The following is a 27,545-nucleotide window of genomic DNA, read 5'->3' as shown; positions in this document are numbered from 1 at the left end:
GGGGTATGATTCAATTTTCACATTATGGTTGAATTGCAACTATAGATTGGCTACAGATACACAAGTTTGGCAAAAATCAGTGAAAGCATTCCATAAGAATGAGTTGCTTATGTAGAGTGTATAGTGAAGGGCATTGTATATTTTATCATTATATGTAAATCATGTCCTACACATTCTTTATGAGTAAAATTTATAATGAAGCTATATACGTGTGTATCTATACCAGCATTATGACTATTACTTATTGTTATTTGGTGCGCTTGTTAAACATTTATCGGCTCCCCACCACATGTATTCGTCATTGAAAGACGCAATCAGAGTGAAGTTTGAACCGGAAAACGTGAGCCCTGGCTTCACTCGTGGCATCATCTCCATGCCCACCTTGCAGATGCATCCTGTCCTAGAGTGAAATGTGGAATTTATGAAATATTTATGGTATAGGTGTTTTTCAGGGGCCCCCTTCAGAATAATCTCATTTCTGTTCTGCCTATAAAATACCTACGCATGCTTTCTTTTTCTTCTAAACATGAAAAGCATATAAATCATATCTCCTTAAAAGGAACCTGGGAAGAAGAGATGAGCTTCCTAAGTATCACCGTGAGCTTCTAGAGAGTATTTTCTGACCTGCCCTACGACACACTGTCCTCTAGCTCAGGAGCTTTCCTCCCTCCCATACTCACTCTGGCAGCTCCCCTCCCCATGAGAAATCCCATAGGGTGGAGCCTCATTCCAGAACAAGAGATACCTAACAAAAATAAATTCACACTTTGTAAGAAAGAAAGAAATCCTTCAGGACCCATGAAAGCTGCCTCACAGCCTTACACGCTAATCACGTTGCTGTTTGCCCTCCCGATAATGTCAACAGGAAGAGGGCTCTCTTCAGCTTGAAGGTCTTTTGCCTAGGTGTGGGATATTCAAATATTCAATGTTGATTTCTCTGGGTTAAATCCTGGAGAGCAAGGCCTGCTGGGGGGACACAGTGCTGGGCTTCTGTGACATCCTCCATCACCCTGCGTGACCTCACCCGTAACACAGCATCAGCTGAGGAAGTCTCACCTGAATTACCTGCGGTAAAACGCTTGCTTCAGGCCTCCTCTCCCTCTCTCTACTCAAAACCTGAGCCCTAACTTTATCCTGTAAACCTGAAAAGGTACTCATTTTTGATTCCTAAAAGGTTTTCTACAAAAAGTAAAATAATTCAATTTAATGAATAAAGAATGACGTCTGAAATCCATCTATCTGCATTTACGATGTTTAAATACCAGGAAAGATCGAGGTATTCGTATTTGGTTACGTATGTGCCGATGAGATAATCACGGTTTAATGGAAACCTTCAGTTATTAGTTAATCAGTTCAGCTTGGTGACTATTGGTCTGTTATGGCAGGACAAGAATAATTAAGTGACACTTATAGGTATGGGAAGAACGTTACTCAGAAATTGATGTGCCTACAGAAGGCTCCAAATGGCCGACGTTTAATGGTCCTCTCCATGTTGCCATGGCAACTCACTTTGGTAACTCACATATCCTCAGTGTAAGAAAACAAGGGGCAGAGTGTTCTTAGGAAGGTGCAACCCCCTTTAAGCAGATCTATAAGCATCGCAGATGAACAGAACTTTAAACATTCCGCCATGAATATTCATGAAGTAAGTTGTTTTTTGTTGCCTGCCTAGTCAGCAGTCACAAAACACATGGTGTGTGTTGGCAGCATCTTGCCTAGGTAGAGGGCTATGGACTGAGGCAATGGCAGGAACCAGGACCTGTGAGGCTGACTGACATTTCCATCTGTAGCGAAGGCTGGTAATTAACAGGAAGGAGTATGCCTGCAGCATTGCACCATCTGCTAGGGAAACGGCTCAATAAGAAAGGAGCTGGATAGCATCTCAGCGGTGGCGCGATCTGGTTCCGACATGAGGCCGGGCATCTGTTAGCTGAGGAGACGGACTATTAGGGAATTCGACTGGGAATGAACAACATGGAAAGAGCACTCTGACCTAGCCCATAAAAGCAACTCTTTAGAAATGGTGTCTTTTCATCTTACTTACCCAGGCCTTCTGAAAATGGTTTGCTGAGGGACCATTACAGATCTGTTTGAAGTAACACAATGGTTTCAAAAATGCTGTTTTATTCCAACATGAAATTCTTGAAATCAGGATACAGCTGTCATCTTTTGACAATAGAGCTAATTTCAGAGCGAGGATATGAGGTTAAATTCCTTCTTTTGTCGTTTAGATTGGGGAGCAGTGGGGGTGGGGAAACAAAATGATCATTTAAATGCTATGCTATTCAAAATCAAGGAGACAAAAAAAAAGCTCTGGGATGCCCTGGCAGAAAGTGAGTAGGTCAGAAATCACCCCAAAGTTCTTGTAATGTCTTCATATTCTGTTTTGTTTTTTCATACTGTTTCCTAATGCAAATCTTTCTCATCATGAAAAACCACACCTCAGGACTTGGGGCATTAACCGTATTTGACTAGCCTCAGGACCTTAGTTGAAGAGGATGTTAGTGTTTTATGTACCAAATCTAGAAGTGGGAGTCCAGCTCATGGTAGGGTCAGTGTGTATTTGGGAAAGGATGAATGGGCAGAGCATCTCTAGCACCCCCACCCCCCTATTCTTAAGAAGTACAATAAGTTCTTCTGCAGGGGACTTCATCTTTGAGAGGGGTCAGCAGACAGAAACCTGGGTCTCCCTATCATCTTATAGGTTAATGCCACTTTAAAAAATATAAATGTGGCATTAATCTTTCAACCATCGGGGAGAAACTATTGACTCCAACCATCTCAGGCAGGTTGGAGCTGAGAATCTACTAACACCATTCCTGTGACTGGGACTACTGACTCATGTACAAAGTCCCCCAGATGGCAGATGACTTGAATTTGTGTGTGTGTTACTGTTACTAAATCGGAGCCATTGAATGATATTTACTGAGACCTCGTGGTACCATATGGAATCAAAAAATATATAGACCTTGGAATTTAAATTCATCTGAGAAAAGTGGACACAGGATTCTTATTTAGAGCATTTTTTTCCTCCCTCCCTCTCTTGTGAATGCTGATTATTTTGCTAATCTATGGGAATGCTGGTGTCTGAAAGGGCCAGTACAAAACAAATAGAAAAATCTCATCTTTACTAGGTAGGAGAAAAATAAAAATGACATTGACTGTGAAAAATAACACAAATTTTATCCAGTTGTGTGCCAGTAAAGTTTAATAACTGTCTCTCAGGGGAGGGGATAAAGAGACCCTGATTTGTAGCTTTTGCCAAATTCCATGGTGTAAATATTCCCACCACGGCTGATTTCAGATTAGCCATGTTGAGACTTGAGAATAGATTCATATCAGCTTTTGGAAGCCAGTGGGGATCGGTTCCAGCACACCACTGATTTTATCCCTATATGCCTCATGTATAAAGGATTGGTAATGCCAATTTCGGTTATGCTGGTGAAAGTGGTCTATTTGATTCAATACAGTAACTCTTCACATGCGAAAAGCCTAGTAACTCCTATTTGCGTAGTGCAATAGAGCCTATAAAATCAATTCATCTTCCTTAATTCACTCGACCTCTTCATAACCCTGCTGTCTAGGCAGAAATTGAGGCTCAGTGGCATGCCATGGGCTTATCATTTAGTAAGTGGGAGATATGAACTAAGTATCTAAGTGTTACTGTAAGAGTTTACTTGTAAATAGATACCTGCTTATCTGGGACATGGAACTGACCAGCCACTGTATCAGTACATTTCTTTGTTTCTCCATTTTTGTTTTGTGCTGTCGTACTTTGCTGCATTTTGGCCACAACCTTCCCCTGTTACTTCATCACAAAGGCAGTATTTGAAGTTGCCTTCGACTATTCGTAGCCGAATATTCGAGTGTGTTCATACTTCTCACCCACCATAGCCGCTCAGAATGTGGCACTCACTCCCACCTCCCGTGTCCAGTCCAGAAGGCTTGCGTTGTATTGAAAATCATCATTCCAGGAACCTGGATCTCAGGCTATGTTCCAGGAGCTCATTCAGTATTACTCATGGCTCATAGGTTATACCAATAAAGCAATTTAAAGAGTCACTAAAAAGAAATCTGGAGTAAGACAGCATCCTAGCCAAGGAGGAAGCTAGAGAGCATCACAACACTGCAGTTTTAAGAGGCAAACCTCATGGCTAGAGCCCTCACTAGTCATTCAGTCATTTAACAGAGTAGCCAATGTTATTGAGTGGAAACCTATGTGGCAAGTACTTTGCTGCATATGGAGGATGCAGAGATTAATGAAACAGTTTCAACTCTTAAGGATCTTACCCTAAATATTGTTTTTCCGGAGGAAATAATTCTGCCTGTGTGGTCTGCAAATTCTCTTACCAGTCATACTATTAAAGTCACATAATAAATCAATAAGACCATAACTTCTCTGGGGAGAGTCAATTACAGGTTACTTGTTGGAAAGTGAATGACTCAAATTCGACATGAAGATCCCCAAGATTTGAAGGTCTGTATCATGAGGCAGTATATTTGGTGAGATGAAAGACTCAAGGTTAGAAAGAGCCTTTTCAGGTCCAGGGCTGCTGGTCGGCCATATGATCCCCTATGGCCACCCCCACCCCATGTATGAAGATGAGAACTCTGATCCAGTAAGACCCAAATTCAAATTATTTTGATGATTGACTTTTGTTGGTCACTCAGACTCTCCCACATTTCCCCCAGATCACTTGAGCCTCCTGGCAAACATGGCAGTGTGGATCTGGGAAGTAGAGAGTGGCATTCACTTAGAAGATTTTGGGAATGGCACATCCTAGAGTTCTGCGCAAAACATGGAGAGGCCCTGGGTCTACAGTACACAGAACAGATCTAGACTAGCCTTAAATGCAGCTATGCCAAATGAGAATTACACTTATACAGCACTAGCTCAGTGAACACAGTGCTTTAAGTTACCTGGTCAGCTGCTCTGTTCAAGTCAAAAGAGATTCCACCCTCATCAGGGATGGGGTTGGAATTCTTCATGGTTTTCATCTCTCCATGCCTTTCTCAACATCATAGATGTGAACCTAAAATAATATTGGTGTTAGGATATATACCTCACTTTACCTTTGGGGCATCACAATTATTTATTAATTCACCAAAAATTGACATAAGCACCATTCACATGGCAACCACTGTTGTAGACAACTGAGCTATAACAAACACAAAATGGACAAAGCCTTTATGCAAATACATGCATGTGCGCACGCGCACACGCGCGCGCGCGCGCGCGCGCGCACACACACACACACACACACACACACACACACCAGATGACATGTGGCTGGGGTAGGTTGCGGCTATTTTAGGCAGAGTGGTCTGGGAGGGTCTCTCTAATAAGAAATATTTGATCTGAGACCTCTATTGAGAAGTTACAGGAGCCAGCTACAGAACATCAGGAAAAGGAAGGGTAATCCAGGTAGAAGGATCCAAATACTCATGCCCTGGATGTCTGGAAGGACCTTAGTGGCTCCTTGGAAAGATAAACTACCATCCTAAAACTGTCTTTCTCAATATGTAGATGACAGCTGGTGAATTTTTACCTTGATATATTCTGAAACTATTAAACAGAGAAAATGGCACAAGGGCTCAGAGACACCCCCACAATGTCACCTTAGGAAAACCGATGCTCTCAGGGAATTTGGTATCCCACCCTTTACATCTTTCGTCCCGATTCTGCCCCCCAGGCTGTCAGTCCTTGGAGAGCAGAACTGGCTTCTTCTCCTCTGTTCCCTTGCAGTGCCTGGTAGGCAATAACGATGTGGCTTCTCTCTATCAAATTATATTTAATTCATGCCAGGCCTTCTTCTTTATTAAAATTTTTCATTACTTTTGTATTACATGAGTAATTTTGTGTTCACTTTAGAATAGTTCAAAATTAAAATGAGAATAAATTATAAAATAAAAGCGCCTCTTGTCTCATTCAAAAAAACTGCTGTTAATATGTTTTAAATGTTTGCCATACTTCCCTGATGCTGTGTATATTTTAACTACCTGAAATGGTTCCTACTGCACATTCAATTTCAAAATTTGCTTTACTGTTCTCACCAAATATTTTAAATGTCTGTTATATGGATAAATTCTCTTTTATACAGATAAAACATCACTTTTTACATCCAAATAGTGTTGCTCTATATAGTTGATCAAAATTTATTTAACTAAGCTTTTATTACTAAGCATTCTGGTTGTTTAAATTTTTTTTCTTGTTATGAAAAATGTTGTGTCAAACATAATTAACTCAATCTAAACATTTTAAAAATTAGCTAACATTTCTTATGATCTATTTCTCAAAGTAGAACCGATAGGTCAAAAGACTTTGACCCAGTAATAGCCCCTCCAGTCTTCAAGATCCTTCAGTAAAGCAACAGGATATATGTAAGCAGATGCTTTTCCTCCTTCTCCTCAAAGCTGGAAAACACTCCCCACAGCTCCCTCTGATACAGTAGCTTCTTAGCATCCCTGATGTGTGTCCCCTCCCAATAATGCCTTCTTGGTGTCAAAGGATGAATATCGTTTTGATTGGGGATGTGACTGATGCCCTCCTTGCCTCTTGTGACTGTATTACATGATTCTATGGAAATGAGGGCGGTTGTCAAGTAGGTAGCCAGGAATTCTGGTGAGGAGTGCAGTTGTGCGGGATGGGGGGTATGAGTCATCTTAGGTAGAAATGATCTCTTGCTCAGATCACGGTAGAGCCTCCCACAACCATAAATCCAGAACATTCCTCGGAAATATATCCTCTCTCGGCATTGATAACCAGTGAGCGAGTGAACTTGGAGAAGGGGACTCCACAGAAGAGTCACAGTTAAACCACTGGCCACACAGCTAGTGGGAAGTAAGAGAAAGCCTCGTTGTTTGCTGGTAGCAAGCCAGATCCCCTGCAGGGATAAATAATGAAATAGCTGCTAGTGGTTCTGAGAATATAACCAAGTTACTTCTTTGGAGGTCAGTGGATTATGACGCCCCAGAGCCTGGCTCCGAAGGCTGTAAATATACATGCTCTTCCTGCCCCACCTTTCTAGGGCCTTTAGACGAAGTGGCAAGAATGGGACAGAATGCAGACCCATTATACAGGCATTTTCAGAAGAGGTGTGAAGTGTTCTTAGCTTGGGACAATCCTAAAGCAAAATGTGGCGAGATCTCCATAGATTCCTGGGATGGGTTTCTAGTACCCAACACAAAATCTCACTCTAAATGATGTTTGCTGTGGATTGACAAATAGAACTTTCTCTACAGCAGTGGGAGGGATTGGCAAACCTGTTTTCCTTGCTCCCTCCACTCTCTTAACCTCTCGCTTTCTCCTATCTATTTTTTTTTTTTTTCCGTGCCAGCAGGTTTCCTTCAGCATTCAATCAAGGGCAACATGTCCTCAATCAACATTTTTCATTTTTTATGCGACACTGTCCTTTAAAGCTTTCTGCAGCTGGTTGGCAACCGCGTACTGCCAGTATCCTCTGAGAGCCTCCCCTGTTGTGTGCACATCGGTCCCCTTCCCAGAGCTCCCCAAGTGCCTTGGAGGCAACCTGACTTGGAGTGTGTCTGAGTCTGCTTACCAGGCTGTGGTGGTGCTCAGGGTTTCCAACTGCTGGAGCCCAGCCCTTGGACGGCGAGGGGGGCAAAGGGAGGTCAGCAAGTAAGTGGGACGCAATTGTCATTATGAAACGGGGAGCCTTTTGTACCAAGAGGAGAGAAATCTGTTATTTAATTTGGGGAATGGTAAATATGTCATTAAAACAACAGAAGAGCATTCTGATAGAGGAGCTGAGCTGGACGGGAATTAGAGACCTCGTGTTCTTGGCACTGTAAGAACTTATTGATTCCCGGTCCTTAAGGAGTCAGTCAACTTATTTTACAAAGCATTTTTTAAAGAGGAAGATACTGGACTAGTTGTCTCCACTCACACTTGCCACCCTAATATTCCAAAGTCTCTGCCTCTGGCTCAGGAGCTGTCCCAAGGATGAAGATCTACGAAGCGGTTGCTGTCCCAGATGTTTGGAGTGGACAAAGCCCTAAATAATGAGCAGTTAACTTGTGTGCCTGAGAAGTGCGACTCTCGATGGGAAGCCCTCTTAAAGTCCTCTTTTCCTGTCCAAATGTTGAGCGAGAGCTCCTCTGGGAAATCAGTGCCGAGAGGAGCTGGTCCCCATGCACCTGTGTGTTTTATCTGTGGAATGATCACTCTGCAGGAGTGTCCATGAATCTTCCAACCGTGTGCTTTCTCAGGGACTAACTCACGTCAGCTGTCACACTGAGCTGCACCATTTCACCCTGCACAGCAGTCTGCTGCGTCTGCATCACGTTTGAAGAGGAGGGATGTGCATCACGATGAGAGCCTGCCAGGACACCAGGGTTCCTCAGACCCAGGTTTGACCCTCAGCTAGACCTTTACTGGTTTTGTGATCTTGGAAAATTATGCACTGTCTCCAGGCCTCACTAAACATTCAGTAAAAGAGAAGTACGGTCCTTTCCATCTCAAAGACTTGTGGCAGAGGTTCAGTAAATATTTTCTGTCTTTACTAGGGTGTTCCAGAGGTGTCTCACATTTCATGTGGCAGAAATCTCCCCCCAAAACACAACCCTTGACCCTATCTCTCCCCTCCTCCACATGGCCCCTTGTCCCAATATCTGACACATCCCCATCTCAGTAAATGGCACAGATATCCAACTGGCCAAGCACAGCTCTAAAAGAAATCAATTCCTTTTTCCCTCCCCCAGATCCAATCTGTCAGTAGGGTCTACTTATTAAAGAAAAGTATTTTCCTAATCGGTCCACTTCTCTTATTATTCATTTCTATACCACCTTGATCCAAGACACCATCATAGCTTGCTCAAATCAATGACACATACAACACACAAGTCCTTCTGCATCCGTGTGTAACCCTCTACAGTCTAGACTCCATCCTGCCTGCACACTGATATTTTTAAACCCCAGATGATATTTTGCACAGACTTCCCACTTCAAGCCTTTTCAAGGCTTCCTATTAAAATAAATTCTGAGTTCCTGACCATGGCCAAAGGAGTCTGCATAGTCTCTCTGCCCTCCATGCTATTCCCTGTATGGTTTGTTCCATGGGGGCCATGGTTTCCTTCATTGTCACCAATCTCAGGGGATCCATCATTGGCTTTCAACACAGGCTATTCTGTATTTCTTTGTCCTCAGATCTTTGCATAGCTGGCTCCTTTGTGTCATTCTGGTCCCAGCTTAAATGTCACAACTGCAGTCACTCACCAGCTAGCATGTCTCCATGCTTTATATGAATAGCAGTTAGCACTATCTGAAAATCTTATTTATTTCTTTATTTTTCCATCTCTCCTGCACTAGAGCAGAAATCCAAGTAACCTTAGTGCTCTGGATTGCCACATGTTGCAGTGAAATATAAAAATATTGTTAGAAGGCTGGAGTACAGGGGACTATTTCACATAGGCACACAAGGCGTGCTTTTATATGCATATGTGAAATAAACAAAGGCTTCAGAGTCAGCCAGTCTTAGCTTCTGATCCACCCCTGTTACTGCTGGCTGTGCAATCTTGGAAAAATTACTGAACCTCTCAAGCTCAGTTTTCTCATTTATAGAATGGAGATAAAATCAGCATCTTCCTCATAAATTTGAGTAGAGATTCAGTAACAAATATGTGTACAACTTCTAGCAAAGTTCCCAACATATTATGAATAGCTGAATTTCAGCCACTTGTACTTTTTCTTCTTGTTCAGTCAGCTCATTATTGAGTGTGGTGCTAAAAGAGCAGAATTGGGTGGAAGCTCCTATGTTTGTTATTTATTAAAGATTTCTTTAGAAACCTCTGTGCTGCATTGTGATACACAAATCCAAGGAAAATGTATTCCACATATAGTGTCAACGTGTCTAGATATTACATCATTGGTCTCCCACTTTTTAAACATTTAACCCTCATCTGTAAAATGAAGATAATTTGAACTGCCACGTAAGGCTGGTGGATGAGTTAGTTTAACACGTACAAAGTGGTCAGACTCGTGGACGTCAACATTCATCCCTCTTCTAGTCGTGCTTTCAATCCACTCTCACGTGTGTAAAATTCATTTGAAGAAAAGGACCGATAACTTGAAGGGGCTGCAAATAACTGATTGCATCCAAAGTCATCAAGAATGTACTGAAACAATAATATTTAGAGAACCTTCTACATCTTTTGTGCTGGTCGAGTAGGTAGATAACCAAATAGTACAAGACACAAAGTGCCCCATTTAAAAGACCATTAGGCCACGTTTGATTGTATCCAGGGAGTTTCCAGGCGTGACAACTTGGAAACTAGAAATGTGTTTCAGAAAACCCAATGCTCAGTGTCAGCTTCTTATCGTCCGTGACCTTGTGCCTTACTCCATGGAATAGATTGAAATAATCTAAACTTGGTGTTGATGGAAATAGCACTGAATTTAGGGCCAAAAGGTCCAACTTAGTAGCTGTGAAAACTGGAACATTTCTTTAACTCTTGGATTTCCAGGTTGTCCATCCATAAGTGGGGGAAATAATACCAATTTTTCTTTCTGTCCAGAGTATTCAAAGAAGATCAATTGTCCAACAGTTAAAAAGGTTGTAAAGGTGATTTTTAAATGGCAGAAACTAAGTAATAATGTTAGAGATTAGATTTATCTATTTAAAGTCAGAGAGTAAAAACTGGGACACAGAGTTGTATGAAGATAATTTCCATTCGTCTTAAGGAAAAAACTTAATGGCAACGTTAGCTGCTTGACAGTCAAATCAGCTACAGTGAGTTCTCTGTCACTGACAGCATTAAATAGAATTAAGATAACTAGGGACAGTTGATTTGATCTTTCTATGTATCATTAAACCATACAAAAGCCTAATGAATAATAGGTGTGTTATAATAGCAGTGCAAACACATTACAAAGTTTAGAAATGAGATGTAGAGATAAGAACTATTAATTGGAATCTAAATAAGTGGAGATACATACCAGACTTAATCTTGTGAAAATGCCACTATCTCCAAATTGTTTGATAGATTCAATGCAATTCTAATGAAGATCCCAAAGGTGTTTTCATGGCACTTGGGCTAACATGATTCTGTATTTTATATTGAAGAATGAAGAAGGGTCATGAGCAGAAGAATATTCCAAGGTAGTTTAATAGGTCCTTGAGGGTCACCTGGGTGGCTCAGTTGGTTAAGCGTCTGCCTTTGGTTCAGGTCATGATTCCAGAGTCCTGGGATCCAGTCCCACATTGGGCTCTCTGCTCAGCTGGGAGACTGCTTCTCCCTCTTCCACCTGCCACTCCCCCTGCTTGTGCTCTCTCTCTGTCAAATAAATAAACAAAATCTTTTAAAAAAAAATAGGTCCTGGAATTATCCTCTCTTTATAAACAACTGTCACACTGCACAAACTTTGTGAAGCAAACAATATAATATTGTTTCCAAGCACTAATTATAGGAGGACCATGGCTCCACATTCATCGGGCGCTCTGACTGGGACTCGTTCCCAGGGTGTGGTGTGGGCATGTGGATCCTGCAGGAAGCATAGTCTCACCGAGTTGAAGAGGCAGGTGTTGGAGTCGCAAGGTGCCACGGTGGCTGGAATGTGTGGACCAGAGATCCAAGGAGAGGGAGCTGCATGTGCTGGGAATGGGGGCGGAATGTTGCCTGCAGATTCCCCACAGGTCCTGATCAGGGCTGGCTCGGGTATGTGTTAGAGGCATGACAAACACAAAGGTTTTTCTTTGCAATGTATTATTTATACTGTATGTACGAATGTGTATCATAATGTTTTCAGTGAATGTCATGTCAGAAGATTATAGTATGTTTTCGTTTTGATTTTGGCTGTTTTTAATGCTTCTATGGCAGCAAGTGGATGAGGAAAGGTTCAGTTCACATGCGCCTGCAAAGCTCTTGCGGCCAAGCACTGCTCTACAGCCTTCCCGAGCACTGTGAATGTCCAGATTCGACAGGGTGAATGAGCCCTGTCGAGATATACTGTTGATTCTCTCATTCTTCTTGTACATGATGTGTTTTTCATATCCCAAAATGTATCAGGCTCTTGGGGAATTTGTATATGCATGTTCTCCCATAGGAAATGATCCTACTGTGCCCACCAGGGCGCCTTTGCATGCCAAGCTCTTCCTAAATCCTTTGTTTCTTCCGAAATGCCATCCTCAGAGAGGCTGACCCTGCTGACCCTCTCTCAACAGCTTCCATTCCCTGTTTCTGGCTCTCACATTGCCTGTTGGGTTCCTTCAAAATATTTCTAACATATCATCCTTTAATTGTTTGCTGATCCTCTGCCCCTCTTGACTCGCAGTCCCCTGAGGGCAGAGCCATATGTACCTCATTCTGTCTCATGGTCCCTGCCTAGTGGATCTCATTCACGTGCACACGGTAGGTGCCCTGTAATAATTATTCAATTACTGTCCAGGGAATACTCCAAAGAGCATGTCAGCTGGTTTGAAAAAAAAAATTGTCTGATGCCAACTTGATAATTGTGGTCATCTGTAACCTGACTATAAGGACTCTCCACTGATTTCTGTTAGTGAGAAGAGTACATCTGAGTTGCCATGGCTTGCCCTCTTGACTTTGCTCTCAGAAATTTTTATGAGAGCAAATAAATTGAAATTTACAAGAAAAACCATGGTTTTCACTCTGCTCTCATGGCAATATTTCTTTCTTAAGCTTTTATTTGTGTAGTGATTGTTTGAGACAGCATTTGGGATAGAGTTCATCTGTATATAGCTGGTAGATTCTGAATTTGGGGTTGATTTTCATGGCTGAAAAAAGCATTCACAGACTATTGAAATTTTTCTTGTATTTATTTTGTATATAACAGAGCAGAGATCACATTTCTCCTTGCCTTTGAACAGGTGAAGGGCTATCTTCATTCTTCAGGGGACTTAAGGAAATGTGGTTCCGTTGAGTAATTGTGGCTGCTCATCATCCACATGGCTCTGATCTCTGTCACATTCTTCCCTCCTTGACCACACATATTCCTAATCTTGCCTGCATTCTAAGGGCATCCTTTCAGCGGGGAGGATGCAAACTCAGCTGTGCTGATTGCATTATTCTTCCTGGCTATAAGCATTTTATTGATTTCTCTGAGAGCTTATTTATTTGCTTAGTTCTTGGGTAGGCATTGTTAGATCCAGTTCTAGAGCTGATTCCAAGGACCACATTCAAACTACAATGAGGAAATCAAGTTTGGCTGGCTTACTGCTATATCACCAACAACTTGCACAGTGCCTAGCTTTTAGTGGGAGATGCTAAAAATGCCTAAGTGAGGATTAAGAAAATTTTTCCTGCTCACCCTTGAGAGGGGAGAGTGCAGCTGAAGCCCCGCCAAGTGGGACTTGGGTGCTTAGTCTTTATCGGAGCTCAACCAGGTATGGACCTCAGGTTGGTGATTGGGACATCACAGCCATGAAAGGACGGGATTCCATCTGTGACCTACATTTCAGTGTTTTCGTTTTCTTGGCAAACACATCTGACTATAGCAATGATAACTTGCCTGTTTTCTTCCTTGGTCAATGTCTCTGAGAGCTGCCATCTGAGGACTGTTATTGAGTCCTGCACTTAAGGTTTCAAATATGAAAGTCACAAGCTCATTATAGACATATTTATTCCCTACAAGTGTTTTCTGGACCTAACCAGATGGTTTGGACACCACCCAGGCTAGTTGAGTCTGATCTTTTTTATATCGAAACAATATTTTATTATCATGATGAAATTGTACAGCCCAACAAATAATGTAAATGCTGGGTTTTGGCACTTAGAAAATTTCCATTTTAAAAACTCACCAAAATAAACTCTTCCACATAGCATGTGACTCTCAACTGCTTTTTCCTTTGTCTCAGCAAATATAAAAAGGAATACCTTGCTGAAATATATCAAAGATAATGGATCATGCCTTTCTACTCACTGATGACGTCAGTGATATCATTCTTTTATTTATTCAACCTAAAATAATTATTGAATGTCCATTATGTAAAAGGCACAGTGTTACACATGCTGGAGACACAGACACATAATCGACACAACACAAGAGTCCTCCCATCAAAGATCACTAAATAGAGTAGAAAAGAGAAGACATAATCACAGCAGCTCCTACCCCCCTACAGACAATTGAAGAGCCCTTAGATCTCACTCTGAATAAACCGTATTATCAAAGGTTAGTACTAATGGAAAGATGTAAATAAGGAACTGTAGACAATACAAAGCATCTAGTCAAACATTTAACATTTCCCCCTTCCAGATGTTACAGTTCAACATCCAAGTCATAGGATAAGACCATTTTCCAAGATGTTTTTGAAGGCATACACTTTCCAACTGGAGATGGAGAATATTTTAAGTCAAAAATGCCATATTTCCTTTCCCCTCCTTAGTTAAACTCAATATGAGGTTTTCAAGGATGTAGCAATTTTTTTTTCCCCCAGAGGAGAAAGGAGCCCTAGAAGTTACCATGGTGATGTGGGTCCCCCACCATTGACCATCAGGGGATGTCAACTGCTGCATCAACAGAACACAACACCTCCGGGAATGAGAGCAAAATCATCACAGGCCCCATTTAAAGTAAACACTTTTCTAGTCTTCAAAATGTTAAGGAGCAACTGACTGAACTGTTTCCAGAAAGTTGCCTTGGTGAATGTCAAACGTCACCCTCTCTCCCTGTGTGGATCTTGATAAGGCTGCCATCCTGTGGTCCATGCGCTATGGATGTCTTCCCATGTTCCACTGCGTTTCACATCTTTAACCCCTGTATCAGTACAACCTTCTCCTGACTCATTGTTATCTCAACGTGTGGAGACAGTCTGTTTGGAAATACACAAGTTCAGCTTCCACCCCCTTTATGAATGGTGTCAGTTTCACTAGATCTCACTAGACCTTATTTGGAGTATTCTTTCCTTCTGATGTATCTCTGGATATGTGCATTGCTCGAAGGATTTTTCTCTTTGCCCTTTCAAGAAAGACCTCCCTGAAAACCAAACAAAATCAGAAATGAGCAAAAGCTTCATTTCTCTGCAGGCCTACTCCTTAATTTCCTGTCTACTGTATTTTCATTTAAAGTATTTGTGAACCTGGGGCAATGTTTATTTTCATGACAGACATAGTTTAGGATTCAAAGTAAAAGGACAGTGTTCAAATTCGGTAATGTTTCTTAGATTTGCATACTTCTTTTTGAGGGGAATAAAATCAAATCGACATATTTCTTCTTTTTTTTTTTTAAGCTTCATTTATTTACTTGAGAATGAGAGAGAGAATGCACATGAGCAAGTTGGGGGCAGGGCAGAGGGAGAGAGAGAATCTTCAAGCAGACTCCTCACTGAGCGCAGAGCCCAGACACAGGGCTCAATTTGAGATCATTACCTGAGCAGAAACCAGGAGTCAGACGCTTAACTGGCTGAGCCACCCAGGCTTCCCATACACATTTCTTCTTTTTAAAAATCATCTTAAAGATTGTTAGTTCAGCCATTTGGTGCCTTCCTTTATGATGTTACACATCTCATTTATTTTTAAAGATCACTGTAAAATAGATTGTAAAAATTCATTCTGAAATGTAAACTTTAAAAAGCTAGATTGGGGTGTCACCAACCCGTGAAATTCACTGCTTCGTGAAGAGAGAAAGAGATGTACATTTTTATGACACATTTTCCTTCTTTAAACAAAGTGCAAGGGAAAAAAAGGGGAAAAAGACTGATGAGCAAGAATGGTTTGATTTTCCAATGATTTTAAGATCTATGTTTCCTAAGAAAAACCTCTTGGTTCTATGAAATTGGCAGCTTTTTGTGGCTGTTAAGGAAAAAAAAAAAAAAAAACACTAATAGGAGTATGTCAGTAGCCCAATTTATCTTCCAAGCATGTGCACATTAATCTACTCCTGAGCAGATGCCCTTGACGAGATTGTATTATTTCAAGGGCATTAATAGTAAAAGAAAAATGACTTGACCTCTGTATTTCCCAGTATTTCCTTGAAATGGAGCAGCAATGATAGTACTACCACACAATCAAGCACTTGATTATACACTCAGTGTTTTCTTCTGGTTGTTCTGTAGAATGTCTCCCCCCCCGCCCCTTAAAGGAGCATAATTATAAAGACCTTAATGGGAGCAGCTGGTATTTGACCCTGCTCTTGGTGTGGCAGGCGGTGGCTGGTGCATGTAACTCCTCTGGCTTTCTCCACCTTGATGTGTCCAAATAGCCCTATGGTCGGGGGTCTCCAAGACTACCCTCAGGTTCGATGACTTGCTAGAAAGGTTTACAGAATTCAGAAAGATGTTATTCTTATGGTAATGGTTTATTCAGTGATGGGATACAGATTAATATTGACAAAGGGAAAAGACACACATGATCTGGTTGTGCTCTCCCAGTGGAGTAGCGTGGGCAGCATTTAATTCTCCAGCAACTATGTGAGACAGTACTTGCCAAGTGTTGCCAAATAGGGAAGCTTGCCCAAGCCTTGGTGCCCAGGGTTTTTACTGGGGGTCATGCATGTAGGCCTGCAGCATCATATAACTGGCCTCCGCTACTTTGTCCCCAGCTCCCTCAAAGATCAGACTGATGCACCATGACCCCAGACCCCAGGCATACAAGAATAGACATCCACTGTATATCTCCCTGTTGGCATAAACTATTTGCCGTGGCCCAAACCTCAGGTGTACAAAGACACTCCTATCAGGCAAGATATCCCAAAGGCTTAGAAGTATCTCCTAGGAACTGGTCAGGGTCAGTCCTGAAGATCATGGGTACGTGCAGGGTTTGGACAACCTAGGCCTGCCAAAGTTACCCTTACTGCACAAGTTAGATATTTATTCTTTAAATTCTCTTTTCCAGATATAAATTCTGGCTTTCAAGAGAAAAAATATAAACTAAAAAAGTCTACCCCAAGTCCAGAGAAACCACATCTCTTTCAGATCAACGTCAGTTTGCTCTATTTGGTTTGACTGTGAAAATGATAGCAAGGCAAAGTTAGATGTGATGGTTAAAAATCCAACAAAACCAGGCAATTTTAAATGGCATTTCTACCTTCGTAACTGTGCGATTTGGAGCAAATACTCAAGTTCTCTCATCTTCTCTTTTCTAATCTATAAAATAAGTCCAATAAGACTGCTTTGAGAATTAAGTGATGTAAGTGAAAACACTATTTTCAGCTCTTGGAAGGCTAGATTCTCCAAAAAGTATTGATATTATGAGGGCAACATTACTGGCAGGAAGAGAAAGACTGAGAAAAGAATAGATTAAGAGCATTTCCGTGTATTGCAAATCTTTGCCCATCATGGGGTGTGTGGAAAGTGATCATCTTTATACAGTACACTGGAGGAAGGAGAGCCTGCAGGTGCAATTGGACAGAGGGCCCGGGGTTGTGGCTGCTGTAGGCCCCTGCCCTGCCATGCCCTACCTGGCTTACTGGAGAGGTGAGGGAATCCTCCTCTTGGCCTCTCCATGACCAGTCGTGGCCAAGGTGGCGAGAAGTTCTGTCTGATGTTACCCACAGACCTGCTGGGCCTGAACGGTGACCATACTCCATGGTGATAATAGAGCTGTGACAGTCGGGGAAGTAAGAGGTGACCCTGCCATTGCACAACCTGTTGTCCATGACAAGCCAAGTCTGCTGACTGGTACCCCCTAGTCTGTATAGAGTATACACAAGAGCTCGTAGCAAGGGGAAACTGAGACACAGCCCAGACATGTGGGAATGGATGGATAGATGGGTGGACCTATTTAGAAACTGGGATGAAAGATACAGGAATAGATATTTTAATTCCACAATTTCCTTCTCTTCTGAAAATCGCTGCCAGCAATTTGTAAAAACCCAGCATGAGATAGTTAACTTTTGTTAAAATTTCTTTGTCTGTTTGTTATTGTTGTTTTTAATGAGGGAGCTGAGCTATATTAGTAATTCTCAGCTCTAGCTACACAGCAGAATCACCTGCAAAGCTTACAACAAAACAACAAACAACAACAACAACACAATGAAGTCAGGGCCCAGCTGTATCCCTGGAGACCCTGATCTGACTGATGGGGATGAGCCTGCAGATGAATACTTCTTAAAATTCACCAGGAGATTCTGATGTCCGGCCACCGTGCTAATAATTCTCAATCCTCTTACTCTATTATCACTAAGGGGATTTCTATCAATAATGATAAATGGTCCCAAAGAAAGAATAAAATAGAAAGTAAACAGTAAACTTTGGATGAAGGACATTGAGTGCTTTTCTCCATTCTGAGGAGAAATCCATTACAATTTTGGGATCTGGTCAGAGGAAGGAGGTCTTCGTGGAAGAGGAGGTGTGTGTGCTTTACGGTAGACATAGAGATTCAGTGACGGGCTGAGGAGAATCTGCCCATAAAAAGAGCCACAGGTCAACAGGGTGACCAAAGATCCTGTGTGCCTGGGATTTCCCTGGTTTTGTCATGGAAAGTCTCACATTCCAAGAAACCCCTGGGAAACCCACCATGGCCAATCATTCTATACATAAAATTTTACCTTTTTTTAAAACTGGGTATCACTCTTGGTTCAACTGCTGCATGCATAGAAGCAATGAAAAACACCCTTATAACCGGGTGTCCTTTTGTTCACGAGTCTTTATGGCTACTTTAAAACTCACCAACTAATTCCTTAAACACAAATAAATTCATAGATAAATAAGAAATAACACATGCTTTTTGTGTAGTACATCTTTAAAGTCTGAATTGACTGTGGCCTCTTAAGCTGGAGGTGAATTAGTGCCAGTATTTTCCCCGTCATGATACCTGTCCATTTATGAAAGCTGTCTCACACTTATTTAACCTTAAAAGCATGCCTGGGTCTCTTTTTCACAGAGGTTAAGACAAATTTGCTTTCTCAGTAAATCCTCTTATGCCTTGTGTGTAGCAGATCAAGGAGTTATCTCCTACATGATCTAACAATCCTTACCCCTCATTTTGCACTCCTTTTTTTTGTTTTTTAATTTGCTGCCAATGCCTGACTCTATGTTTGTATAGAATCATGGGCCAGTCAGAACTTCCTGGGTATTTTGAATGGTATCAGTGCCGAACCAGCCACCGCCTTGATGCTGGGCAAGTGTGCTAGCCAGCTTCCACTGGCTTTGGCTGCGGTAACAGAAATAACCAATACCTCTGTGGCTTACCAAAAAATAAATAATGATTTCATGCTCATGTTGCTCAGTGACCTCTGAGGCTTGCCTGCAGTTCTGCTCAGCACATCTTCTTGTTAGGGACCCGGGCTCAAAGAGCAGTCACTGGGGGAACACGCCATCTCTTGGCAGAGAGAAAGGACAAGGAAACTGGGGGAAACGCAAAATAGGTTTAAACAGCTCACTGTCCATCCGGCAGAGGAAGTCACGGGGCCGCGTGCAACATTAGTGGGGCAGCGATGTGTCCTCCCCACGCAGGAGGTGCTGCAAGTCACGTGACAATGAGCAGGGGACCTAAACTCTTCTCATAGGAAGGGCAGGTGAACAGCCGGAAATGATAGTCCCATCTATCACAGAAAGCTGTTTAACCTACTTCAGCCTGGGTCTTCTGCTAATAAAAGATGCTGCATAAAACCCATTTTATATGGCTGTTGGGAGAATTGACTTACATAATGCATGCGTGGCATCTCGGAGTATGTGGGCTTCTAGAATGGTGTTCAAAATGTGTATTCTCTCTCTTCCAGCAGATGTTATGAAATATTTAAGGGCCCATAAGTTTAATGAATGTTGAGAAACATCTAGTTGGCAGGACAATTCAACCTTGGTAAGCTAAATACCAATGACACAAAAGAGGGCCGAGTGAATGTGGGCAGAAGGTGAGGAGGGGGTCTTCCGAGCCCCAGAACTGGGGGCAGACCGAATTGGCACTACCTTAGAAATCCAGCTAGAGTGATTCCTGCAGAGCTCCCGAAACACTACTCCTACAGTGGAGCCCACGGAATCTGCTGGAGTTCTGCCTCCTGCTCGCTTGGGCATGGTGTTGAAGCAAGCTGAGCTTCAGTTTCTTCAAGAGTGAAAGGGGAATAGCTGTGCCCACCTGAAGAGTGATAAGGAAGATCAGAGGTAATGTTAAGTACACCACCTACCGTATCGTAGTAGGCAACAGATAATTATTGTTAAAAACAAGGACCAGGTCTGAGAGCAAATTAGCACTTTATTCTCACGGTTTCTAATGTCTGGGACCAAAAACCTCTGCCCAGAGTTGTATTGGAAAAACTTTTCGGCTGATTTCTTGATGATTCTCAGAAATCCTGTTCAGTGTTCTAGAACCCTACCACTCTAAAAGATTCCAGACACCGTATCTCTAACCCACTCATTTTGCAGAATAAGAAAATTAGACTCAACCAGGGGGAGTCATTTTCCAAACTTCAAATTTTTATCTCGGTAGAAACATGAAGTTTGGAAAAAAAAAAAAAAACGAAATATCTGCATCGTTACCTGGGGATTTTCTACTTTCTTGTGGTTCTTCAAGGGATTTCTGTTTTCCCTTCATGCTGTCCTAAGGGTGCTTGGGATCTAGGAAGGAGTAGAGAAGTCCGTCAAATGACTTTAAGATGGTTAAAGCGGTCTTCATTCAGGGCATACACAGACATCACAGCAAAGCATTTGAAAAAAAAATTATATTTTACTTCTAACGTAAGGTATCTGGAGACATAAAACCTACATCCCTGGGGACTGTTGAATATACTTCTGTGGGCAAAAGAAGCAAAGCAAAACACAGAAGAATATGGTTTATAAAGGGTGTAAGGATGACTCCCAACATTTAGGGTACACTAAAGTCAGTATGATTTCCGATTTTCTTCTGTAGAACGAAAAAGAGGGATTTCTTTTTTTCTTTTTTTTTTTTTTTTTTGCTTGCCTCAGTCATACCACTAATTATTTAGTGGTCTTTCAAACCTTTTGTAATCTCTACTCGAGAAAGCCCTGAAAGATATTAATTCTTAGCCATGTGCCTCATAAATGAAGGCCATTCTGCTATACTTAATGACAAGGCTGAGGCAGCAAGATGTCATTTGCTTTTTTCTCGGTTTTTAAATTGCTTTCTAAATGAACTACAGCTGTGAGGGCCAGGTGCTGTGATCCCTTTAGAAAGATCAGGAAATGATGAAATCCAAAATTTCAAAGTGTGATGGATGTCAGCTCCCGATTTGGTGTGTGTGAGGTCACCCCGTGCACCTGGTGCCATCTCCACAACAGAATTACTTTTCTGTGGAAGGAAAAAAAAAAGGAGAGAGAGGGAGAGGGAGAGAGAGAGATGCACATGTCTAATACGGGTGCAACAATAAGAGAAACAGTTTATAATTATCTCTTTGTTTGCTCCTCATCTAGATGGAAATGGTGAAACGTACAGTGTCTCCCCACCCCCACCCCCTTCCCATTGTAGGTGTCGCTGCTGTATTAAACACAAGATTTTTGTGAATCACAGACTTGGTGTGGTGGTGACTCAAAGCCACTATGAAGCAAATGGCATGTTACAGGGATGGGAAGGGGGAGGAAAGAGGAGAAAGTGGGGGGAGTTCATGAAGACTCCTTTTCCCTTAATCCATGAACAGGAGTACCTTTAATCCTAGGAGTACTGCTTGCTCCGGGAACTGGCAGCCAAATCTGGGACTGAGTCGGGGCTGCCTTTGAAGGTGGTGAGTGGAGGGCAGCCTCTGTCCACCCCTGCCCTGAGGACAGCGCAGACTGTCGTAGGCACACTCCTGCAGGCATTGCCAGTCATTGCCAGGCTTGGGGCTCTAGGTGAAACCTGTTTAGGAGACCTTGTTCTTACAGTCATCCAACAGAGGAAATAAAGAGTGATTTTGCTTTTATCTTCAACACTGACCCCCCCAGGATACGTATTTGTCAGAGCTGGCTAGTTCCCAGGGTCAACCCCATTTTCTCTGGGATGTCTGCCCAGTCTGCCCCTGGGAGGGGTAGGGATCCTCAGACTCTGCAGCCCTTCCACTTAGAACCACTCCCTGGGGCATCGAATTTGACCAACTCAGGGACAGGTGGTACAGGTCAAGTGTGAGTCAGGGCTGGGGCTGAATCTTGACCCTAAACCCACAATAAGCCGTTGGAACAATTGCTTTTATTTCTTGACCTAATTCCCCACATCTGTAAAATGGGGATAGAATACCTTGTTTTGGTGAGGACAGAATGATTCTGCGGAGCTAATGTGCCCAGGAGAGTATTTTGCACAAAGCTGATAATGTGAAAATATTAACCTCCCAACATCATTGTCCCTTAAACTGAGTACGTTAGACTGAAAAGTGGAACAAAAATGGCCAGAGACTGAGACCCCAGAGAACATGCAACATCCAAGTTCAGTGCTTCCTAGCCATCTGGCTTTACTAATTACCTTGGCCTCTCTGAGCCTTAGCTTCTTCATCCATACAATGGGAACAATAGAATATTCTACCTCACTGGTCCTTAGGAGGATAAAATGTGATGCCAGATGTCAAAGCTCTTTGTATTATGTCAGGAGAGGAATGAGGGGCTGAAGGGAGCTGGTGTCACCCTCCACACATACACCTAAATGGTGGCTATTCCCTTTGTGCTATTCCCAGCACACTGCTGACTTCGGGGTCCGTTACTCCATCAGCACTCACCATCACCCCCTGCGTGGTTATGAGAATCCTGGAGCTAAGTGAGTCCTGGAGTAAGTGATGGCCAAGAGAATGAAGGAGTGGATACTGATCTCATATCCATCAAAGACCTGAAACATAGCATGACCCCAGCCAAAGGAAAGACTCTCCAAACCCAAATAGAAGAACCCAATCGCAGTACCCATTTGAGTAGTTTTAGGGAGAAATAAAAAACGTCACATAGCCAAAGCCCAAATGAAAGGAAATCAAAGTCTAAGAGAATAGCAGAGGTCTAAATGGCTTCACTGCCAGTTTCTGCTTTGGAAGACTTTGCCTTCAACAACCATAAGTGTGGAATTGTCTCCTTTTCCATAACCAGAGCTGTGCTTATGGGATTCCAGAAGGGAGGTCTAGAGACACTGATGCTGGCAGGCCGGGTCTGGGGACCCAGAGGCGTCCCACAGGACCAGCCAGGAAGGTCTTTGGCTTCAAGTAGAATGGAAATCAAATGTGAGCCAGCAAGAAGTGAGAGCAGAGCTTATTGAAGACATAGACCAGAGCATCTGGGAGACCCAGAAAGGAGATAGAAGATGAGCCTCATCTTTGCTTGGGGCCTGGGGTTTTTACCAACAATTGTGGTCTGGTACATGTGTTGTCTCAGGCATCCAGGAACGGGTCAGAATAAGGACAGTGAATAAGTCACTTATTCCCTTGAGCCAAAGGGTCTTGGGGTCAGGATGTCTGGAGCCAGTGGTCTGAAATATGTACATGATGGCTTCACCCAGTCATTCCTAAGATACTCTCTATTATGCCGGAAGACTCCAGAGAAATCATTCACTCCTTGTCCCTTACAAGAAGGATATATATTAAGGCATGTATAGGACAGGGTGCAGGTCCTAGTAAGAACAGAAACGGGAAAGGGAGCAAAAAGCAGATTTTTATGGCTTCCTTCAGTTTCCCCATCTCAACACCACAGCCCCCTCCATCCCCCAGAGGAATGACTTCACGTGGTTGTTACCAGTTATGTCATCAGGAAAATGGGCCTACTCCGAGGTAGGGCTAATTTGGGAGCTGGCTGGCGCTAAGGAGGCCAGCTGTGCTGCTCACCATTCACTCCAAAGTGTGAACCAGGATGTGTGAAGTATCAGGAGTGATGAAGCCACCAGTGGGAGGCTGGACCCGTGTCCTGAGCTCTACCCTGCATCCCCGCCTGGGTGTTTTCCCCTGGCCTCAGCATTTCCCCATCTTCTCTCCTGCACACCCTCTCCAAGTCACTTTTGCTTCTGGTCATTCTCTACTTGAACAGGTGCCTCCCCCTCTTCTTCAGACCTCAGCTTCTGTGGGAGGCTGATCTTCCAGTTTGTCCATTTTCAGATCCACCTGTTCACCTACCTCCTTTTCTTCATAGGCCTGATGGTCAGACTGAGATCTTAAGTGCGGAGCGGAGGTTGGTGCTGTAAGGCACAGAGGCATGGCCTCTAGGTCACCTGCTTGCAGAGCACTGAGTTTGCCACCTATGAGACCACCCAGTCTTTCTTCCACATTGTTTACAGATGACAAAGTGACCCTGGCTGAGAATGGACCTCAAGATTTTTGAACCCTAGGTGAAAAGACAGATAGAAACTCTTTTAATTTGCAAGCATTCTGTGGCTTCTACCAGGTGGAGGCCAGTATTTACCTTTGATGTAGACTGTTCTTTTCTTCTGGGAAAACCACCCCAAGGACCTTTAGATATGCAAATGTAGATCAAAGATCCTCTTCTGGAATGCATTTAAACTTCTCTGAATAACAATGTAGAAGGTTCTGTTTACAGGGTACAGAACTACATTTCAGAGGGTTACCTTCTTTTTAAAATGAGACTTCTGGGGCGCCCTGGTGGCTCAGTCTGCCTTTGGCTCGGGTCTTGATCCCAGGGTCCTGGGATCGAGCCCCGCATCGGGCTCCCTGCTCAGCGGGGAGCCTGCTTCTCCCTCTCCCACTCCCCCTGCTTGTGTTCCCTCTCTCGCTGTGTCTCTCTCTCTGTCAAATAAATAAATAAAATCTTAAAATAAATAAATAAATAAATAAAAAATAAAATAAAATGAGACTTCTTTCCCAAAGCCAGGTTAAGACAGCAGACATTAGATTGAAAATTATTGTTAATTTTTATGAGAAGTTGGTGTGTGTGCGTGTGTGTAGGTGTGTGTGCGGAGAACAGAGAGAGTGGTTTTGTGTGTGTGTTCATGTTCAAACATTTGCCCTTAGAAAATCAAGAGTAGTGACCCCCAAAGATTGCTTAAAAGATATACAGAGCTGAAGGGAACAACTTGGAAGGAGACTGAGCTTGGATGGGCACTACTCAATCTCGACTTGGAGACAGTCCTACAGTGTTCAGGCAAATTCTAAGCCTACAGTTCCCCACCACTTCCTTCATGCACTTGGTTTCAGGTTTATATTATACTTCTGTTCTCAGTGTGTGCTCCTGTTGGTGAAAAATCTTTTAAATTGGGATGCCCAGAAGTGAATGGGCAGCCCAACCAATACAAAGTAGAACCCAACTGTGGCCTCTTTAATATTTTTAGAAATTACACCTTTTCTAATGTATCTGAAGAATGCATTGTCTTTCTTGGGTACCACATTTCAATGTTGACTCACAGTCAACTGGTTAAATTTATGACAGAGGAAACTTTTTTTTTTTTTTTTTAAGAGAGAGAGCTCAGGAGAGTGGGGTGGGGAGGGGCAAAGGGAGAGAGAGAGAATCTTAAGTAGGCTCCATGCTTAGCGCTGAGCCCAACACAGGGCTCCCTCTTAGGACCTTGAGATCATGACCTGAGCTGAAATCAAGAGTTGGATACTTAACCAACTGGGCCACCCAGGTGCCCCACAGAGGAAACTTTTAAATATAAATACACATCTTTCTGAGATTGAGGTGCTTTCAGAGAATCAAGCATAAGACACCCCTCGCATTAAACTTAATTTTGTTATATTTACTTCCATCTATTTTGATCTTTTAATGACCTAGAGCAGGGCTTGAAGACACAGCCCTCTCATTAAACAACTTTGGGTTGACATTGACTTATTAATCTGCTTCTTTGGGGGCAGAGCCTCTCATCCAGTGATAAATCCTTTTAAGTTACAGATGAGTCACCTGTATCTAGACCAAAATAACACTAGAGATCTTGCAAAACACCTTGATGAAGTTCTACCTATGCCTTTTTTCCTGAAATGTCTGTCTAAAGCTCTGGCAAAATTGGAAATATAGTCATTATTATGCACATATGTAAACCATAGTCTCTCTGTATTACGTTTACTCCATTAAGGTGCATACCCACATAGGATCTTACCTGGAATTCACAGCAAAACCATAAAGACAAGGAAGGCACCCAACCTGCTTCTTACAAATGGGAAAGTTGAGAGTCATGGGGCTCAGTCAAGACCACAGTCAGAACGGTGCTCTGCAGGCAGCCCGGCTAAGTTCCTTCTCTGACCCACTGCCTGCAGCTCCAGCCCCCAGCTTTCACCAAAGTCTGGTTATCAATTTGGCTTGTTCTAAACAGTCCCAATAGGATACGCAGAATCATGGCATCTCAGAGCTGGGGGGAATCCCAAGGATTTACCTGACCCAGGATGCCCCACACTCCAGATCTCCCCACTGCATCTCACCACTGGCGGGGTGGCCCCCTCTGCATCCACACCGCTGTAGTAGGGGCTCCTGTTCTCACATGGCTGCCCATTTCATGACAGATTGGTGGTTCCTCTATAGGGCAATGGAAAGCTGCCTCTTCTACCTTCTCTTCTGGGGCTCTAGATCATTCCCTGGTAGCTGCCCAGATTTTTCTACTTTGGGTATTTGAAAAATTACCATTGCCTTCCTTCTCTAGACAATGCTCCCCCACATATTTCACCGCTCGCCTGTGGCCCAGTTCTCAAACCACCTCATGGGGCCTCCTCCTCTCTGCGCTCCCGTTTTTCAACATCTTAAAATGCGACACCCATAATTAAACAGAATGCTCCAGATGTGGTTTGATTGGCACAAAATTACTTCCTCTTTTGTTCTGGACTGTGTTGTTTCCTAATGTTGTTTACTGCTTTTTCTGTAATTATTATTTCATACTGGAGATACTTCTGATCCTGAAATTCCCTAAAGCCAGGGACCTTTTTTCCCTACATGGGAGCATTTCCCCCTCTCTGGATTCCTCTACTACTGGTTGCTTGGACCTAAGTGTGGGATTTCACATTTGTCCTTGTTAGATTTCATCTCTAGTTTTGCTCCACGATTCAGTCTACTGAACCCTCTGAACTTCCACAAATACTATTTAATACTTGCATTAATACTGTTTAATATTTGCATGTCTGATGAATATGTCTTCCATATTTTTAACAAAATTCTGCATAAAAATACTAAATAAAGTTCCAGAATGAGTCCTTCAGGCTATATTAACTTATCCATTGCCTCTTTCTAGTATTCTAACCTATTGCGGTACCTTTTGATGCAAGACATAAAAGAGATTTGTACCAGTTAGCGCTGTTCAAGACACCTTGGAGATACAGAAACACACAAAGAGCTTAGCTGCTAATTGATGAAACAGGTCTAGGACAACTGGAAGTGACCCGTTGAAGGAAATAGATGATTAGGTAAGATATTGATTTAAATAGGCATCAAACATTTTAAGGATTTAGGGGATTTAAGGATTAAGGAATTTCAAGAGCCAGGGGGATTTCTTTCTTTTAAGTATGTAGAATTCGAATCTGGAGTTGCCTATAATTACAATACAATGTGTTATGTTATTAGAAGAAAATTATGTTCCAAGTGCCACTGCTGCCCAGTTGGGAGTATGGCTACAGGACAGAGGGTGCAAGTTAAAAGACCAGGCACAACATGCAGAAGAATGAAACTGGACCATTTCCTTACACCACACACAAAAATAGACTCAGAATGGTTGAAAGACCTCAATGTGAGACAGGAGTCCATCAAAATCCTAAAGGAAAACACAGGCAGCAACCTCTTCGACCTCAGCCGCAGCAACTTCTTCCTAGAAACATC

Source organism: Callorhinus ursinus, unplaced genomic scaffold (genome assembly GCF_003265705.2).
Source record: "Callorhinus ursinus isolate GAN/ISIS: 27379988/994484 unplaced genomic scaffold, GSC_fseal_2.0 scaffold10, whole genome shotgun sequence".
Classification (NCBI taxonomy): Eukaryota; Metazoa; Chordata; class Mammalia; order Carnivora; family Otariidae; genus Callorhinus; species Callorhinus ursinus.
Note: the sequence above shows the minus strand (reverse complement) of the source record.